The sequence below is a fragment of the Triturus cristatus genome, chromosome 6 (assembly GCF_964204655.1).
Source record: "Triturus cristatus chromosome 6, aTriCri1.1, whole genome shotgun sequence".
Classification (NCBI taxonomy): Eukaryota; Metazoa; Chordata; class Amphibia; order Caudata; family Salamandridae; genus Triturus; species Triturus cristatus.
The window spans coordinates 1907624875-1907645536 of record NC_140589.1 but is presented as its reverse complement, the minus strand read 5'-3'; the positions used below and the strand labels follow the sequence as shown (position 1 = coordinate 1907645536).

Here is a 20662-nt window from a genome sequence, read left to right as displayed (position 1 = left end):
CGCATTGTGGCCCCAGGCCCATCACGACCCTCTGTACCTGGAGGAAGCTCAGTCCGAAGAGTGGAGGCCTTTTTGTGGCTGTGACTGGCAGGGGTGCTGGGGGGGGCTCAACATCTTTCTCCCCCAGAGGAGGCAAGAACCATCAACAAAGAAGGCTCTGAAGGGCTCACATGTTCTTAGCGGCTTCATCCATGTTCACATGACAGCTCTCCTTTCATGCAATCACTATCACAGCATGCCAGCCTTTCACCATGTGTCATCTTAAACAAACCTGCTACTAACACTATGCACGTCGCCATTTATATCCCATCAGAAAGTTAATGCCTAAACAACCATTGGCAAAGCCAAGAGGTCTGGCCTATCATCTAGATACAGTAACCCAAGATCTGTGGACTATATTTTGACGGCCAATCGGGGGGACATCATTTGATACAGGCTCTGATAATCTGGCTGAAGGTGTTCAATAATCCATTGTTTTGTGGCCGCAGTTTGGTTGGTCCATGGTATCTTGGCTCGACTGGTCCTGTATTTGAACTGTCCTTGATGTAATGATGTGATTGGTGTATTGTGCAATAACTTAACGGGCTGCACAAAATTTGTGTGATGATTGGTACATGATGTAATTATAATAGATGACCTTTTAGAAACACATTTTGAATTCTTTTTATGACTTTAGTAGATGTATTGATGTACTTGTTTACTTATTTATTGATAACTATATGGCATTTCTATTTGTTCTATTTGTGGAAGGTAAAAGTGTGACACATTTCTGTAAGAATTTTATTTTGGGAAATGAAAGATTTCTGATACTGATTCAGTAACTCAAGTAATTATCAGATGTTCTTTTTGAGTCAGAAGAAACAGTGTGAGGTCGTTAACAAGACTTTATTAAATGTTCTCTCAAGTCCGAAGCAACTGCTTAACAAGTCTGTCACAAGCTGCAATAACTCAAGTTGTTACTAAATGTCCCTCTTAAGTAAGATGCAACTGCTTCAAATGCCCTTCTCGAATCTGAAGGTGTGTGGCTTCAACATAATAATGTGCATATGCACTTTTGCTAGTCTAATAAATTGTGTTTAATTTTAACGGGGTTTGTAAATATACCAATGCTGCTCTATGCTGATGAATCTATATCGCAACTTTCAAGAAATGTCTTCATTTCTAAGGAACACTTGCAAAGATCTATGTGTGTGTGTGAATATATTACCTACTGGCGGTCGCCAGTAGGTAGTTATAGTTAGAACCCCGTTTCCATAGGAAAAGCATTTTTTGATTTGCTAATAACTTTGGCGTCGTTTGACGAATCTTCCTGAAATTCTCCCCCAAAAAGTCTATCCAGGTCAGCTCCTATCCTGAAAGTTTGGGGGTGATTCGTCAAGTGGGGGCTGAGAAAAATGAGGGGTCCCAAAAGGCGTTTTCTCCATGTTAATTTCCATAGGAAATTTTGCGACGACCTACAGCCCAAACTGCTGCACGGATTTACCCCAAATTTGGCAAAAAGGTAGAGCTTGGTTCAGAAAGCGACCTTTTTTTTAAATGGTGTAAATCCGTTCAGAAGTTTTTGAGAAAAACAAAAAATAAGAGTCAAAAAATTATTTTCCCATAGGAAACTTTGTGCAAGGCTACAGCCGAAACTACTGAACAGAATTACCCCAAATTTGGCAGAAAGGTAGTGCTTGGATCAGAAAGTGACCTTTTTTTAAATGGTGTAAATCCGTTCAGTAGTTGCTGAGAAATTAAAAAAATAAAAGTTTCGATATCTGGGCGGAGCCTAAGTCGCGTGAGCGAGCTTCACTGTGATTGGCTGCTAGTAGTCCAAACCAGGAAGTGTTGGCAGCTATCTTGTGGCTCGGTAGAAGCGAGTAACCCAAAAACAGAGAAACAAAGGTATAAAACAAGGGAAGGGGGCAGGGTAGAAACACCCTGACCCCCTAGGCCTGCTCAGGGGGTCCTAGAAGGGCCAAAAAAAGTATATTTTTTTTAAAAAACGGCGGATTTCGCGCTGGGGTTGCACGTTTTAATTTAATGAGGCCCTTGGGTTAGCTAGGTTCCGGGGCATTTCATAAAAAAAATAGCGGGGACTCACAGTGGTTGCAGGGGCCCGCTGGAGTCCACACAGCTACACTCATGTTGGGAGGGGGGGTGCGCGGCCCCCCTCCTGGAGGCCTGTATGTGCTTATAACTTTGGCGTCGTTTGATGAATCTTTATGAAATTATCCAAAAAGTTTCTCTTTTTTTGATTGGCTCCTATATTGAAAGTTTGGGGGTGAATGGTGTAGGAGGGGCTGAGAAAAAAGGGGGTCCCAAAACGTGTTTTCTCCATGCAGTTTCGATACAAAACTTTACAGAAGACTACAGGTGAAACTGCTGAACGGAATTACACCACATTTGGCAGGGAGAAAAGTGATGGTCCAGAAAGCACGCTTTTATTTAAATGATGTAAATCTGTTCAGTAGTTTTTAAGAAATATCCAATTTTACAGATATCAATATTTGAGAATTCTGACATGTGATTGGCTGAGGGGTTACAAGCACGAGCGTGCGGCTCATTGGCTGTGAACTGTTGAAACCAGGCAGTGTTGGCAGCCATTTTGTGATTTACTCTGTTAGAAATGGGATCTCTGGTTGGCTAAGGCTTGCGCCAAAGCCAGGCAGAGACCACCACTCTAAGTCAGGGCTGGGGAGTTACACGCCAAAGATAACCTCTGCTCACCCCCTTGGTAGCTTGGCACAAGCAGTCAGGCTTATCCCGGAGGCAATCTGTAAAGCGTTTGCGCGCGCACACAGCAACAACACCCAAGGCACACCACAAAAGAAACTCCACACAAGGTTATATATAAAAAATAGCCTTTGTATTATAATAAGCACATTAGATGATAATCACATAATTTACACTGTGCCAACTGGCACTGGGTAGAATTTTACAGGGCACACGGACCACTGTCAGAATTAGCACAAATCACCAATTGTACATGTAGAACATATACCAACTGTAACACAAATTATAACTGTAGAGCACAACCAGTAACTACTGGCGCAATAATGACCTCAGCATTACCACAATGGAATCAGGTATAAAACCTATCCTGTATACATCACAGGGGCATAAACACAATATGCAATCTCTCACAATTCTAACGCGTTAGACCCTACCTCCTAAGTATAATTACACCACGGGCGTACATCACACAGGGAAGTATAATCTCCCTAACATAAACCTAAACAGGTAAAACAACCTCCTAATCATGAATCACATTTAGAGGTATAAAACACAGGGTGCACAAAACATACTACACACGGTACATTTCCTAACACCCAAAGCATTAGTATATAAATCACAATAGCACCTAAATCACATTAGGGTCCAGGTTGCACCAGAACCTAAACGTAGCAGCTGCCCACTACTTGCTGGGCAGCTGGGGACAAGAACAGGGCCTAAACGCTGCATCTGGCACTAAGTGCTGCACAGCTGTTGAATCACGATGTGGGCACTGGCACTCACTGTGCCCTTCCAACCCATGTGCCCAGGAATGTTGCAGCTGCCCTCTCGCAAGCGGGGCAGCAGTGAAGGGTGACCACACAACAGGGGAACAAGCCTGGGCCCCTCTGGGCCCGTCTAAAACAATTAGGGCCATCGTGGGAGCCACACGGGGCTCTGAGCCATCACGCACTAAAAATAACTGGACCCCCAGCGTTGGAGCCATGTAGGTTCTGAAAACAATTATGTCCCCCAGCACTGGGGAGCCACACGGGGCTCTTAGAATAAACATGCCCCCTTTGTTGGAGTGGCCCGCTCTCTTGCGGGACCACTCAGCGCTAATGCCACCACAGTGCCACGATTGGCACTAACAATGCGCCTAGCCTCCCCCCGTAGCTGTCTCAACTCACCGGCTCTGAACGGGGGGAGGACTTCTCTCTTCTGCTGGCACCGCGGGGCTCTCCCTCAGGCATGGGAGCCCCGTGTCACCACTTCCCTGGTCGGCTGCACGTCTTCGCCCAGGCCCCCTCCGGGGACCCGGGACTCCTCGGCTCTTGATGGCCGGCACCGGCGCGGGGCTTCCCTCGCTCACGGGAGCCCCGTGCTGCTCTAGGCGGCCTCGTTTTCGTGCGGAGGGGGCAGTCACCGACAATGTGCCTTGGGCCCCCTCCACCTGCATCCCACTCACCACGGCTCCTCTCCTCTAGCGGTGGCGTGCGCGGGTCTTCCCTCGGAAACCGGAAGTCCCGCCCGCCGCCAGGCACTACGGTGCCTGACTTCCTCCCGGCCGCGGTGGTGAAATGCGGGGTGGGCTCCCGTCCTTTAAAAACGATATAAAGCGGGGTGGGCACTCGCTAGGGTGGACAACGCGGGGTGGGCACCCGCATCCATGAAACAGAATATATTCAATGCGGCCATGACGCGGGGTGGGCTCCCGCAATGAAATCAGCGACAGCGGGGGAATCCCTACATCGGGATTCCCTCGAAAATTATCGCAGCCCAGCGCTGCAAGGACAAGGCACAGAAGCTCCCTCTTAAATCAAAGGGGGCCAATTAAGTTAAAGCGCTCCCCGGCGCTAGAAGAATGCAAAGGTCCTGGGGCAAAGAAAATAAATCCAGAAGTCCATCAGGCATCCAGGGGCTGGGCAGGGCCCAGGGAGGCAAGCCTTCCCCCTGGGCACCAGCAGCAGCACGCCCCTGGCAGATTCGAGTCCAAGAACAAGAACATTTTCATGGGGTCACAGCCCCTCTTTTATACACAGAATCCTTTGTCTCCAAAGGTGCAGGGAAGGGGCGAACCAGATGCAACTGGTTCCTGAGCACTTTGTTTTGCTCAGCCCCTCTCCCTATTCACAGGACAGGCCAGGGACATCAGGCGCACCACAGGGGGTGGAGCCAGCATTGTGGAGGGAAAGCCCAGCCCTATTCAGGTCCCAGGTGTACTCCTCCCTGCCATCAACATGCAGATCTCTCCATTCACCACTGGGGCAGACCCATCCTGACTCCTGGAGCCAGGCACACCAGCCAATCACAAGCCAGACAGTCACTTCACATTTATTACACAGACATGCCAGCTTCTAGAAGTGGCACTTCCACACTAGACACAGTAACGCCGCACACATCATCGCGCAGCATTCAATCTCACGAGTTCGCACATACCAAACTCGACCCTGCACTCCTCTCACATCAGGACTTAACACGGTCACTCAGATCCCCCTTGCATTCCTATGGGAGGGCAGGTCAGTCTCACTAAAACATACACAGAGCGCACGCACTTTCCACTGGGACACAGTGTAAAAGCGCCTAGGGGCCTAAAACCACTAATGTAACATAGGAAAAAGGCTAGGATAAATGCAAAAAGTTCTAGGGGTGAACATGCCAGAAGGGCCAAGTCCAACATACTCCATTAGCTCGCATGTCTCCGTGTAGAAGCCATCTGGTCCGCAGTTTTACCTCTGTGAGGCAACACTGGCATCTGTGTGAGATATGCCTTTCACGCTGCCTCTCCTCATATCACTAGGTCACTGCAATGGCTTAAGAAGCCCGTTCTTTGGCTCCCACCTCTCTACGTTTGCAAGCTAGTACTTTGCTGTGGGGCACAGTTGTCCCTTTGCGAGACTGGGCGCGAACTGTTGATAAGTCACAGTATATGAGCATTGAAAAGCCATTTTGTGATTGAGTCTGTCAGCTCGCATCTGTCCGAGGCAACTCTGAAAACTTACTGGAGCTCTGTCTGTGAGAGATACCCCTTTCACACTGCTTCTCCTCACATCAGCAGGTAACGCATCCTGTTCCCATACAACCTTATTGGGCGCGCAAGTCTGCCTCTGCAAACTGGTGGTGGGCTTGCAGCTGTTCTGGTGGGACTTCTTGGGGCTGCAGTTGTATCTGTGAAGTCAAGACTGGAAATATACCGCAGGTCTCTCTCTGCGAGATACCCCCTTCACGCTCCCTCTGTCCAACTTCACCACTTCGCAGTTATGCCTTTAGAAGCCAGTGCGTTGGGTCGCAGCTCTCTACCTTTGCGAGCTACTACGCTGCTGTGCCTCTACCTCTGCGAGCTACTACGCTGCTGTTCCTTTGGGAGCGGACGCCCCGTAGTTCTCCCTCTGCGAGTCAAGCCCAGGGGCCGCAGCTGTCCCTATATAAGCCTGGGTGCGAACTGTTGATAATTCACACTATGAGCATTGAAAAGCCATTTTGTGATTGAGTCCGTCAGCTCGCATCTGTCCGAGGCAATTCTGAAGACATACCCTAGGTCTGTCTGTGAGATATACCCCTTTCACGCTGCCTCTCCCCACATCAGCAGGTAACGCCCTCTCTTCCCAAATCACCAGCATACCCTCAACAACTTTCTTGGGCCCTCAAGTCTCCCTCTGTGAAGCAGCTCCTTGACCGCCATCCCTGCTCACCCCCCACAAACAAATGTGAGGGGAACGTTTTTAAATCTTGAGCCTAACAAATCGGCTGGTGTTGTAGTTTATTAAAAAACGATACTTGTGAGGTTGGACAAATAAGAATCTTAGTCATATACAGATTTACATATAAAACATTTTATTAAAACAAAATAACAACAAATAAAACTATGTGTGTAAAACGTTTTATTAAAACAAAACAACAACAAATACAACTATGTACAGCGATGGCGTGTCATCCCTCGACAATTTGTGAATCTCAGCCTGCAAGACAAAAAGAAAGATAAGATGGTGCGTCATGCGTCCAGCAAAGGAGAGAGAAAAAGAGGGAAAGAGAGGAAAAGTGAGATACAAGGAAGATAGAAAGAGAAAAACAGTGTGAGAGAGAGGAAGACAGAGAAAGAAAAAGTAAAACAGAGAGTGAGAGAGAGAAAGAGACAGATACAAGGAAGAGAAAAACAGTGTGAGAGAGAAGAGAGAGAGAGAAAGAGTGAGAGAGAGGAAGAAAGAAAGAGTGAGAGAGAGGAAGAGAGAGAGAGGAAGGAAGGGAGAAAGAGTGAAACAGTGTGAGAGAGGAAAAGAGAAAGAGAGAGAGAAAGAGTGAGAGAGAAGAAGGGAGAGAAAGAGAAAGTGAGAGAAAGAAAGAAAGAGTGAGATACAAGGAATAGAGAAAGAGAGAAACAGTGTGAGAGAGGAGAGAGAGAGAAACAGTGTGAGAGAGAGGAAGAGAGAGCAAGTGAGAGAAAGAAAGAATGAGAGAGAGAGAGAGGAAGAGACAGAGGGGCATATAATATCAACAAAGTGGCGAAGAGATGCGTTAGCCGTCTTGGCTTAATGCCTCTCTTCGCCACTTTGGAAACTCTAGGCTGCACCATATTATCAAGGATATGGTGCAGCCTAGAGTTTCCCCTTGCGATGGCGATAAGTTTTACAAGTTACCACCAGCGCAGGTGTCTGCGAAGAGGGAAGGTTTGTTTATGTAGAAGAAGGAGTTCCTTCCTGCACATAAACAATCCTTAAATGCCATTTTGTAACTTACATGTGTGCTGCTTCATGCAGCACACATGTAAGTTACAAATTGGCATTTTTAAAAAAAGGTATGTTTATGTATAGGAAGGGACACCTTCCCGTACATAAAGACACCTTGGCATTTTGCTTTTTCCATGTGTGCTGCATAAGGCAGCACACATGGAAAAAGCAAAAACGAGGCATTTCTCCTCGTTTCGCCACCTTAAGACCAGGATTTTTCTGGTCTTAAGTTCGCCACTGCCACCTATTATCGCCAAGCTTGATAATGGGTGGCCCACCGCAACACCCACTGCACGCCCCCTTTCAGGATAAGTTTATCGTGAAAGGGGCCCTATTACCAAGGCAGCGCTAAGCCAATTAACGTGGCTTTAAGCCACGTTAATTGCCTTAACGCTGCCTTGATAATAGAGTGATGCACATATCGCCGCGTTATCAGCAGAAAAGTGCAGATAACGCGGTGATAAAGGGCTTGATAATATGCCCCAGAGAGAGAAAAAGTTTGAGAGAGACAAAGGAAGAGATGGAGAGGGAGTGTCAACACTGGAGAAAATCTTCACAGCTCACCTTTCTGCCATCGGTGTGTGTCCTACCAGGTGCCGAGCCATAGTGTACCCTCAAGTTTAGTGATCTGAAAGATAGTATAGAATTAGTAATTGCAAAGTACATACAACTGCACATGCGTAATTCTCTGTTTCGCCTCTGCACTCCCAGGCTGCTGCACCCCATCCACTCCCACTGCAAGAAGGTGTCTGTGCGCTCTTTTGCGCTCAGGGTGCTGTACCCCATCCACTCCCACTGCCCAGAGGTGACTTCCCATTCCTCCGCAACCAGACTGTTGTACCCCATCCACTCCAACTGCCCAGAGATGTTTGCCCTCTCTTGTGCAACCAGGCTGTTGCACACTATCCACTCCCACCGCCCAGAGGTGACTGCTCGCTGCTGCGGAAAGAAGCCTCTCTGCTCACCTTCTGCCACCCGCGTGTGCGTAAGAGGGTCCACCACGTGCCAAAGCAACCTTCTCAGGCATTGAGGATGGCCACACATCATCGCAGGTTTAACAGGCGTTGAGCTCTGGTGGTGTTGGGGGGGGAACGCCAATTCGTGAAACACAGCCTGTTAGATAACAAGGAAGATAACATTGTGCGTCATGCGTTCATCAAAGGAGGGAGGAAGACAGAGAGAGAAAGAGTGAGAGTGACACTGGAGAAAATCTTGGCAGCTCACCTTTCGGTCACTGGTGTGTCTGCAACCACGTGCAGGGACATAGTGCACCCTTAAGGTCCACATCTGAAAGATAGTAGAGAATTAGTAATTGTAGGAAAGTCCAGTATGCAGGAAGGAAAAGACAGAGACTGTAATTCTCTTGATGTGGATTGATCCTTAGAACACATCTTTTAAGCAGCAAGTATAAAGGAAGAATGAGTGAATCCCCGTTAAGTTCTACCTCCCAACCTTGTCACATTTAAAACAAAACATTCCCAAAGCGGCGCGAGGCAACCACGAGCTGAGAGGAATGTCACACTCGTGTCTGCATGCTTTGATACTCCTAACACACCTTACCTCCTTAAAAAGAGAGAAAGGAAAGATTGTCAAAATGTGATGGTAAATTTAAGGGTACAAAGTATGAAAAAATAAATAGTCAACTACTTTGCTACAGATGTGGGAGTGACAGACATTTAACTGACTCTAAAAACTGTCCAGTTATTGGAATTATTTTTTCAAAATGCAATAAGACAGGGTAAAGCCAGGGTATATACGACTGTGTACGCCTAAATCGCTGTGACGCATTTTTGTATCCAAGCTGCTGCACCCCATCCACTTCCGCCGCCCAGAGGTATCTGCCCGCTGCTGGCACCCAGGCCTCACTGCTCACCTTTTCGTGGACAGGGCACCCTCCACATCATGCAGCCCCGCTCTGCAAGCCAGAAGTCTCACAATTGGTGCTGAGTCTTGATATCGCCATGGCAGAGGACATACTTGTGCATCCATCATCATCGCAGGTTGCTCACCCGCTCAGTTCTTGCGGTGCAACTAACTCAGTGACTAGTTAGGGCACACATGTGGCGGTACGCCCCCTGGTGCATGGCTCAGGCCTACACTGCGGTCGAGCAGGGCACACAATAGATGAGGTGTACGAACCACCGGGACGCGCCATCACCGCAGGCTCCACACCCGCTCAGCACTTACAATGCCCTTACCTCAGTGGACCGAAATTCACCGTTTCGTGGCTGTGTGCCTGTGCCGGCCCCAGTGCATCCGCTGCGAGCAACTCTAAAATGGAGTAGAGCACATGCACCCGTTCTTTTTTATTGGCAGGGTCACATGTCCTGTGAAGCCTGTGCTGGATGGGTGTGGTGTGGGTGTATAGCAGCCGTGAGGGAGTGGCTGTGGCATGCTGAGAACTAGACCTGTGATCAGCAGATCACTATAATGAAAATGTGGGCCATGTAGTGTTGTTGTCCTTTCTTGTAAGCGAAGTGGGCTGGCGTGGCGTATGCCAGTGCTGCATGAGGCTGTGAAGAATGACTGCGGAGCTATGGGCGTGGCTCCGTCGTGAGGTATATGAGGAATTAATTGATGCGGGTGTCCGTGTTGTAGTGCTGCCGTCACCCGGGGTCGCAAGCGCAAATGTGTCATTCTATGAGTCCAATCCAATCCAAATTTTCTTTATTTCGGCCAATTAGGCCATAAAAGATGCAATCACACAATACATTTAAAACAATCAGTAAAAATACAAGCAATTAATAAAATCAGTAAAATCAGTATACAAAAGGTTACGGACATCTAGGCAATGGAATTCATTAAACAGAGCAGTTCTTATTTAAATTAGACCTTATATGCCACATAGCCGTTAAAAATTTTGCAACTGCAAAGACTATGTGCGGATCAGTGTTCGTTTTCAGTATTCTGTACACCTGCAGATATCTCCTAATGCCCAGATTTCTGCATAGCGGGGCTAGCCAGTATCTTCTTGGTCTATTATAAGCTGGGCAAAAGAACACAATGTGGGTTTCTTCCTCATCATGAATGCAGCAGCCTGGACAGATTTTATCATTCTTTTTTGTCCAGTTGCGGGTAAAAATTTTAATAGGGAGAGTCCCTAGCCTCCATTGTATAAACAGTTTTCTAGATAAAATGGGAAAAATAATGTCCATAAATCCCTCAAACTGGTAATAGTCCTTGAAAGTCAAAAATCGATCAGTCAAGGTCCCTTTGTTAGATGCAGAGACCAGGGAGGCATAACGTTGCTCCCTGTATATACCCACAAGGCGTTTGCGAGAGACCCCAAGACAGCCTTGCTCGGGCGATTCCCATAATTCGGGGAGTCCCAGCCGATAGAGTTCTTTCTTTATGGAGGCTAGCCAGGTAATTTTATCGCAGGAATTCAGATTCATAACATGTACAAGCTCTTGCCTATAATGTGAAAGCTCAACAGTAGACCAGAGCCTATGCCAGAACCTTAATGGCATAAGTTCCAGGTCCTCTTTTATAGAGGGTAGACCCATGTCCATTCTTAGGGGAAGAAGGGGTGTGCCTCGGGGGAGGGCCAGGAGACGCCTTAAAAAATTGTTTTCTACATTAATAATTCCTGTGCCCGCCGTGTATCCCCAGAGTTCTCCACCATAGGATGCGGCTGCTTTGGCTTGCGACTTGTACATTACGACTGCCGGGCTGATTGGTTTGTAGGTGGAAGAATTTGCCACCTTCAGAATTCCCCCCGACAGTTGTGCAAGTTTCAAGCGACTGATTGCTACGTGAGGTTCCCATGATAGGTTCTCATGCAGCGTTACCCCTAGATACTGAAAGGTTTTTACTCTCTCCAGTGTTACTGAACTCAAGGATGGGTTTGGTCTAGTTTTGGCTGTAGGGTTGAATATCATAAACTTGGTCTTCCCTGTGTTTATTTCCAGGCCATGTTGGCTACAGAAAAGGCCAAAACCATCTAAAATCCGTTGGATCCCCATCGGAGATTTGGACAGCAGGAGGGTATCATCCGCGAACATAATGGCCGGTACCCTCCTGCCGGCCAGAGACGGGGCATCATTACCATGAACGTTGTCAAGATATGCTATTACGTTGTTAACGTAGAGGCAGAACAGGGTCGGGGCAAGAACACAACCCTGTCTGACCCCTCTATGAACTGGAAATTTAGATGTCAGCGCACCCGTCCTTCCATACCTGACCTGTGCAAAATTGTTTTCATGGAGCCTAATAATGGCATTTAATAGATGAAGTGGAACTCCCAGCCCCATTAATGTCTCCCATAGTTTCTTCCTGGGGACCAGGTCGAAAGCTGACCTCAAGTCCACGAACACCATGTACAGCCTTCCCCTCTCAATGATCACAGTTTTCCAATATAGGAGTACGAGGCGGAAGATCTGATCCATGGTGGACGTGTTTTTCCTGAAGCCAGCTTGTAAGGGGCTGAGAATTTTATTTTCCTCCATCCACTCCGTGAGGTGGTTTAGGAGTAGGCGCGAGTAAATTTTCTGGGGGACGTCTATGAGACTTATCGGCCTGTAGTTGGCTGGGAGTAGAGGAGAACCCTTTTTAAAAATGGGTACTATCTCAGCCCCCAGCCAAGTACAAGGAATCTCCATCCCACCCAGAATGGCGTTAAAGAGTGTGAGAAGATAAGGACCCCATATGTCTGCGTATGAACGAAAAAGATCGCCAGGCAACCTATCAAGACCAGGGGCCTTTCCCCTCGACAGGGCTAGAATAACACTGACCACCTCAGAAAGAGTAAATTCCAGGGCTGCTACTGGGGCAGGAACAACAATAAAAACCGTGTCCCTTCCACCATCAATTTGAGGTGGTTCCTGGTATAGTTGGCCAAAATGGGCCTCCCAAACGGATGCTGCAATATTTGGCTCTATTGCAGCTTTGGGATCTGGCATACCAGTGTTCACCAGGGACCAAAATTTCCTCAGATCTTTCGCTTCCAGTGCTGATGTTAAATCCTGCCATTTGTTCCAGTACATGGCCAACATGGAAGGTACTGGGAATCACTGACCCTACATTAATCGATAGTTCCACACATGAAAGATGGTGGACATGACGCATTTCTGTGGATATGAATGTTTATTACACATTCACTGGAGTGTTATAGCTGTAGCAATACAGGGCCATGGAAAGTTCAGATTGCAGTTTTTGGGACATGGAGGGTAGTCAATTAGAGCGAAGCTCGTGTTTGGAGATAGGCTGCGCCAACATATGTATTTATGTGGTCCGTCTGCTAGACTGCCGACCTTGGTGGTGGAGACCAGGGTTTGAGCCTCGGGGTTGCGTACACATTCTGTGATTGTGGGGAAATCACTTAATCTCCGCGTGCTTCAATGTGTAATGTAAATAGGGTGCTCATGTAAAGGGCTCCAAAACCTTCGGGTCGAGTTCGCGCTATATAAATATGCAACAAAAACAACAACAAAAATTCGGGCAATCCCCACGCACTTATAAATTGACTATATACCCTCCTTGCAGTACTCTAATGATCCAGTCTCTACGTACGTACTTGTACAATGAGCGAGACAAAGTTATATAACCAAAGTTTTCCCCGCTGCCAGAGGTAATATGATTTCATATGCTGTCTACAGCACAATGTAATGTGGTAGGGCCCATGGGAAGCATCTTGCAAATATAATGAACACACAGACACAGATAGATAGTTGAAGTGGGCACGTTTTCTCAACATCTTTTTATTACCATGGTTACATGTACAGTGACGTGTGTGCTGGGTGCATGTGGGGTGAGTGTAAGCCAGTGCTCTGGGAATGGTTGGTGGTGGTAACAAGTACAAAAGTAATTATCGGATCATACACAGAGATTCAATCATAAAGTGTCTATGGCTTGTGCTGCAGTAAGGTAGGGGCACTAGATGTGAAATAATACACAAAAGATTCTATCGTAAGGAGTCCATAAATTGTGGTGCACTGAGGTAGGGGCGGCAGATCTGAAATCATACACAAAACATTCTATCCTAAAGGGTCCATGAGTTGTGGTGTACTGAGGTAGGGGCATCAGAAGCAGTGAGTGTGTGCGGAGCCAGCGATGATACATAATCCGGGCTGGCCGCACTGGGAGCAATGTCTTTTGCCTACTGGACTGCGTCATCTGCAATCGCGACTTGAACAAGAGATGAAACATCTATGGAATACATTGTCGAAACATTTAGGTTTCAGGGACGTTATAGTTCAAATTGTGAGCTGTGCTATCCGCAGTGTAGAGTGCAATTCAGTGTTTGTTTGGACTTGCAAGATGAATTTACTTATTGTACTAAAGCTATAACTGATATAAAACAAGTTCTTGAAGCAAGGATACTAAAAGGATATTGTGTAGTTTTTGAGGGACATTATACTTAGTTGCCTACTGCACTCTGCAATTAATGAAAGAAGAGTCACTTTGATTGTGAGCTCTGATGACCGCAGTGTAGGCAGGAGGCAGCATTCACCAAGTGCCCACAGCCACATGGCGTTGAGTACAGCTGCACAGGTATTGGCAATTCAGCGTTGGGCAGCCAGCGATGATAAGTGGTGCTCTGAGTTAGTAGCATGTGAACGAACCAGCTTGTGTGGAGCCTGCGATGATGCAATGTGTGATCGGGCCGCACTGGTAGCAATGTCTTTTGCCTATTGAATTCTGCCTTATTAAGTCCACATGGCGATGACTTATGGTGCACTGAGTTAGTGGTACCTCTGGCGCTCAGCGTGTGCACAGTCTGCGATGATGCATGGTCCGAGGGGTCGCACTGGTAGCAATGTCTTTTATCTAATGAATTCGTCCTTATTAAGTCCACGTGGCGTTGACTTGTGGTGCACTGAGTTAGTGGTACCTCTGCCGCTCAGCGTGTGCGCACTCTGCGATGATGCGTAGACTGTGGGGCGGCACGGAGAGCAATGTGTCTTGGCTACTGGACTGCGTCATCTGGAATAGCCACTCCACCAAAATTGTGAGCCCTACTGTCCGCAGTGTAGGCAGGAGGCAGTGGTCAGCAAGGGCCCACAGCCACGTGGCATTGACTTGAGCTGCACAGTTTGGGAGCATTTGGTCTTCTTAACCCATTATAGTCTCTTACACAACTTGTGTCGCTACTAATCTTGAATTGTGAACCGTGCTAACCCCAGTGTAGGGCAGAGGCAGTGGTCAGGATGGGCCCACAGCCAAGTGGCGTTGAGTTGAGCTTCACAGTAAGTGGCACCTGAAGCACTCAGCATGTGCACAGCCAGAGATGATACGTGGTCCCGGAGAGCTGCACTGCTAGGAATGTCTTTTGTCTAATGAATTCTGCCTTATTAAGGCCACGTTGCGTTGATTTGTGGTGCAGTGAGTTAGTGGTACCTCTTGCGCTCAGCGTGAATGCAGCGTGCGATCATGCGTGGTCCGGGCGGGCCGCAGTGGGAGCATTGTGGCTTGCCTACTGGACTGCGTCATCTGCAATCGCCACTGCATCTGAATTGTGAGGCCTGCTGTCCGCACTGTAGATCGAAGGCAGTAGTCTGTACAGACATATGTCTGCGGTGCTTTGCCGCTGGGTTCACATGGGGCCTGTGTTGAGGGGTCCACCGTTCATGGCGGCAGCCACGTGGCAGGGTGAGGCCCGCCGCTCTGGCAGAATCGTTGGCCTTCCCACAAGTGAACCACGCCCAGAGCCCCAGCCTATTTATTCAAACTCCTACACTGGAGTGGCGTACGTTGGACCAGCCCACTCCGCTTCTGCTTCCAGTGGGGGACAACATAGCTACATGACAGAGATCTTCCCCACTGCCTGAGGTAACATGGTTGCGTCAACTATGCACAACACTACAAGTATCAGTAGTATATGTCCACATGGAGAGATTTGTGCTTTGCATAGTGAGGTCTGTCCAGCACATCACCGCTACACTTGGTATTGTGTGCATATTATTGATGGGTGACTTGCGTCCTTCACACATACTTGGTTCCCACATCTCCCAACATTCAGCTATTGTGCGGCTGAGAGGTCATGGCTTTTTGGGAAGGTCCGTTGTCCTGTTCTGCGCTGCCTTGGTGGTAGTAGGGGGGGTGTGGTCAGGGGAGAGGTCCTGGGGGTGGTGGCAGTGGGGGTTGTGGCCTTCTTGGGTGTCGGAGCTGCATGATCAGTAGCTCTATGACGTGTTGGTCATTAGATGTGGCTCTGAGTTGGGCTCCAATTCGCACTGTAGATAGTCATCATGCTTTACACCAGTTAAAGGCTGATGTTAAATTCTTACTGCTAACTCGGCTTATCGCCTGCTTTTTGGATCGCATCGCAGGTTTGGCTGGTCATTGAAAATATGGGGATGTGGTGTTTTCGTGTTTTTTTTTGCACGGGAACACCTACTCTGCATATCATTAGCATTAGTTGTGGCTCTCATTTGTGGCGATTTTTTGGGCAGAAGGTATCGATGGAAAAGTGGTGAGATTTGTAGTTTTCACCAGGTTGAGAATGGGATGATAATTCAAAAACACAGAAAAAATGATAGGTTTAATGAACATTATAATTAGAAATTAGCATTTAAAAAACCATTGAAATTCACTGAAAAAACCATAGGTTTCAGGCACGTTATAGTTAGTAATTAGCATTTTAAAAACCGTTCAAATTCACTGAAAAAACCATAGGTTTGAGGGTAGTTATAGTTAGTTGGACATTTCACTCATACAAAACCATAGAAATTCCCCCGTTATAGTTAGTTAATCTAACTATAAGTCGCGCCCCCACAATGCACTGCTGATGACATCACATATTACATTATTCATGACAAGGTCAGTGACATCACTGATGACATCACTGATGACATCTCAAATGGCATCACTGATTACATCATCCATGTGAAAATGTGATGCACCTTCTCACACCCTAATATAACCTTTGATACACCGTCTCCAAAATACAGAATACCATTTTTGAAACCATAGACACACCAATGCCAGTTACTACATATGTAGTCACTGATTTTTAGGTCTACACATACATCTACTCATTCACCCATAGAATCACTCATACATGCAGTCAATCCTCAATACAACACTATCATATGCACTCATACACCTACACAGACAACAATACAACACTATCATATGCACTCATACACCTACACAGACACTCATACACCAGCACTCATCCACAGTTACTCACACACCTAGTCACTCAGGCAAATAATCAATCACACTTCCATTTACTGACCTATACAGTTATACACAAACCACCTCACTTATTCAAACATATACTAACACATACTTACTCTATTATACAACCACTGATACAAGTACACACTCATCCATACATCCACTCTCACAATCACTGACTCTCACATATAGTCATTTTTATACACCAATTCTTACATACACTGCCTTTTACATATGTACTTAGTTGGACATGTACCACTGAGACATCCATTCACTCACCAACAGACCCATACACACACTCACCCACCCATAATACTGTTTCCACATGCACTCTTAAACTCATACACCCAGTCAATCAACCACTCACATATCTATGCACAGAGTCACACACCCCCTACCCAACCACATACAGACTCAGTCTCCCATCTAATCAATAACCCATAAAGACACTCATGTAGCTACTGACCAACTGATGCAGCAGCTTATACAACAACAGACAGACTGAATCAGACATTCACACAGTTTAGTCACTAACCCATGTATTTAGTGAGACACATTTAATCACTCACTTAAACAGTCAGTCACACACCTACTAAATCCTCCATCCAGACACTTATACATCCATTCATTCTTCAATACAGCTTGGTATATATATATAATACATATTTAAATTTGAAAGAAAACCACATTCACTGGATGATGTCATCAGTGATGTCATTTGAGATGTCATCAGTGATGTCACTGACCATGTCATGAATATTGTAATATGTGACGTCATCAGCAGTGCATTGCTGGGGCGCGAGTTATAGTTAGCTCAACTAACTATAACGGGGGAATTTCTATGGATTTGTATGAGTGAAATGTCCAACTAATTATAACGTCCCTGAAACCTATGGTTTTATATATATAACCTACTGGCGGTCGCCAGTAGGTAGTTTTAGTTAGGACCTAGTTTCCTTAGGAAAATCGTAACATTCTATTCCCAATGACTTTGGCACCGGTTGAAGAATCTTCGCAAAATGTTCAAAACTTATGGCCCGCTCTGGTCCGCTCCTATCTTGAAAGTTTCGGGGTGAGTCGGTAAGCGGGGGCCGAGAAAATAGGGTGGTCCCAAAACATGTTTTCTCCATGTTAATTTCCATAGGAAATTTTAGACACGGCTACAGCCCGAACTGCTGAACGGAATTATACCAAATTTGGCAAAAAGGTAGTCCTTGTTTAAGAAAGAGCCCTTTTTGTTAAATGGTGTAAATCCGTTCAGTAGTTTTTTCAATATTAATGGAAAAATAAATGTATATATCTGGGCGGAGCCTAACCACACATCTCATCGTGAGATATGATTGGCTGTCAGCACTTCATCCAAGAAGTGTTGGCAGCCATCTTGGGACCAATATAAATGATAGCACCTCATTAAAAAGCATTGCAGTTAATAGAAGGTTTTAAGACTTTAGTTACATTATAAATCATTTGTTGATGATACCATACTCATTTTAGGAATTGTGGTGTGTTCTAAGGTGATTTTACCATGTGAAAAAGCCTTCCGCTGGGATATCATGAATCATGTTTGAGAGAAAACTATTTCCTCTTGCTTTTCCCACAGAGGTTTGGAAGGTGATCTATAGGCTAAACTGAGAGCATATTTTCTGTAAATTCACATTATCTTTCTCAGTCATGTGAGAATGAAGTCTGACATTCTCAGTAAAACATGTACATCTAACAAGGGCAGAGACTGTCAGTTGATTGCTTTGTGTTCTACTGCAGATTCCCAGAATGTTCTAAAGAACAACTATAGCGCTAACAGTCCTACTTATGACAAACGTATTGCACACCTGAAGCCATCTTGATTGGAATAAAGTGGTAACTCTTAAAACATTTAATTTAAAAAGGAACAAAATGAGGGGGTACATTTTGCCATAGAAAGTATGATTAGTGCTGCAGAAAGAACAATTAGGGCAGATTTTGAGTGACTTCTCAAATCCTCTTCTATTTCATTAAAACATTCTGACATGCAGACTGAAACATGCCATTTGAATACCAGCAGCAGACTTCCCTGGTGAGCAGTAGCTTTACTACAGTGATCTAATGAGCAACTAGAGTGCTAACATTTAGAATTTATGGCAAATATGTGACACATCTGAATGCCTTCTTGATGGAACCACAGTAAAAAACTGAAAGTATTTCCTACTGAGGAGACTGCAGTAAATGAGGAAATTAGGAAACTTCCTAACAAATAAGTCTCCCAAGATGGCCACCAGAGACAAAAGAGCCCAAATGTAGCACAAATATCATCCAGATGTAGCCCACGTATAGCTCAATGACAGAATGTCCCAGAGTGTTCTTAAGACCAACTAGAGTACTTACTGTCTTATTTATTACAAAAGTATGGCACACCTGAAGCCATCTTGATTGGAATAAACTGGTAACACTTAAAACATTTAATTTAAAAAGGGACAAAACGAGGGGGTTCATTTTGCCATAGAAATTATGATTAGTGTGAAGAAAAAAAAAATTAGGGCACATTTTGAGTGACTTTTCAAATCCTCTTCTATTTCATTAAAACATTCTGACATGCAGACTGAAACATGCCATTTGAATACCAGCAGCAGACTTCCCTGGTGAGCAGTAGCTTTACTACAGTGATCCAATGAGCAACTGGAGTGCTAACATTCAGAATTTATGGCAAATGTGTGACGTATCTGAATACCTTTTTGAGGGAATCAAAGTAAAAAACTGAAAGCATTTCCTACTGAGGAGACTGCAGTAAATGAGGAAATTAGGAAACTTCATAACAAATAAGTCTCCCAAGATGGCCACCAGAGACAAAAGAGCCCAAATCTAGCACAAATATTACCCAGATGTAGCCCAATGACAGAAGTGTGCAAAACACCTTTTATTTTTTGTGTTTTTGCAGTTTTATATAGTGCAGACTTGTCAGGTATTGGAGTGCTTTACATGAGCATTGGTTACATTACACAAGAACAAATTCATTTTGATTGTAGACATGGGGAGATTAAGTGATTTGACCAGAATCACAGAATGTCGAGCTGAAGCAGAAACTCCAACCTGGTTCCCCCGTTGCAAAGTCTGCAGCTCTGGAAGTAACACCACATCCTCTCCCCTAAGTGCAACATTTAATCAAGTGGTCAACTGGATAAAAAAACATAAAGATAACAAATAATTTAAAAGTGCTTTGTCGCTATTTGAAAACTCATGACCCTACAGGGCAGGCATCAGGGTTTGCAGCAGCACAATATACCACACAGGGCATGCGGGACGGGAGTGCAGCACAGCAATCCATAGAAACCAATAGGGAGGGGACAGGACCATGCACATGGACAACAGAGAACAGAGGGGCAAGAGGCAATGGTAGCTAGCTGACCATAATGGACAGACAGGAGAGAAAGCTTCAGCATAACGGACCATAAAGGCAGGAGGGATGGATCAGGGGCATTACAATGGAACAGACAAGCCAGGGGGGAGGGAATAGGGGTCTGCACATGGAAACAGAGGACTGGGGACAAGGGGGCAAGGCAGGAGCAGCAAGATGACCATGGAGGTCAGGCAGGATGGGCACTAGAAGCAAGACACACCATGGAGAGCAACAGTGAGACTATACTGGCATACACACAGACCATGGAGGGAAGGTGGGAGGGAGTCAGGGGGCAGCTAGCTGACCACACTGGGAAGGTGGGAGGGGCCGTGGCAGCACAGAAGACCATGCATGGTAAGCGGGAGGGTTGGTGGCAGCACAACGGCTATGATGGGCAAGAAGGAGGCTGCAGGGGCATTGTTAGACCTGGCACCATTGGCGTGAGTCTCCCTTCCATTTTTTCGCTGTGCCTCCCCTGTTTTTTTCTGGTGATAGATGCTCTGGGCGCTGCGCCACTGCCATTCAGTGCCGCAGCGCGGATGCTCCCTGGGTAAAGATGACATATGAATTGATGTATCCCTGATTGGCTTGTTTGGTCTACCTGTTAGTCCCTGGTAATGTGGCCTGTGTGTGCCCAGGGCTGGTAAACCAAATGCTGCTGGTGAGCCTGCAGCGCTGGTTTGCGCCACCCACAGAAGCAGCTTGTAAAGTGTGTCTCAGACCTGCCACTGCAGTGTCTGTGTGCAGT

General features: G+C 46.2%; 1 protein-coding gene across 4 annotated transcripts in view; it reads left to right on the top strand.

Annotated features, from left to right (window-relative positions):
* The window catches only part of LOC146822410 (NACHT, LRR and PYD domains-containing protein 12-like), a 683437-nt gene that overhangs the window by 362000 nt on the left and 300775 nt on the right, over window positions 1–20662 (top strand). The window lies entirely within an intron of this gene.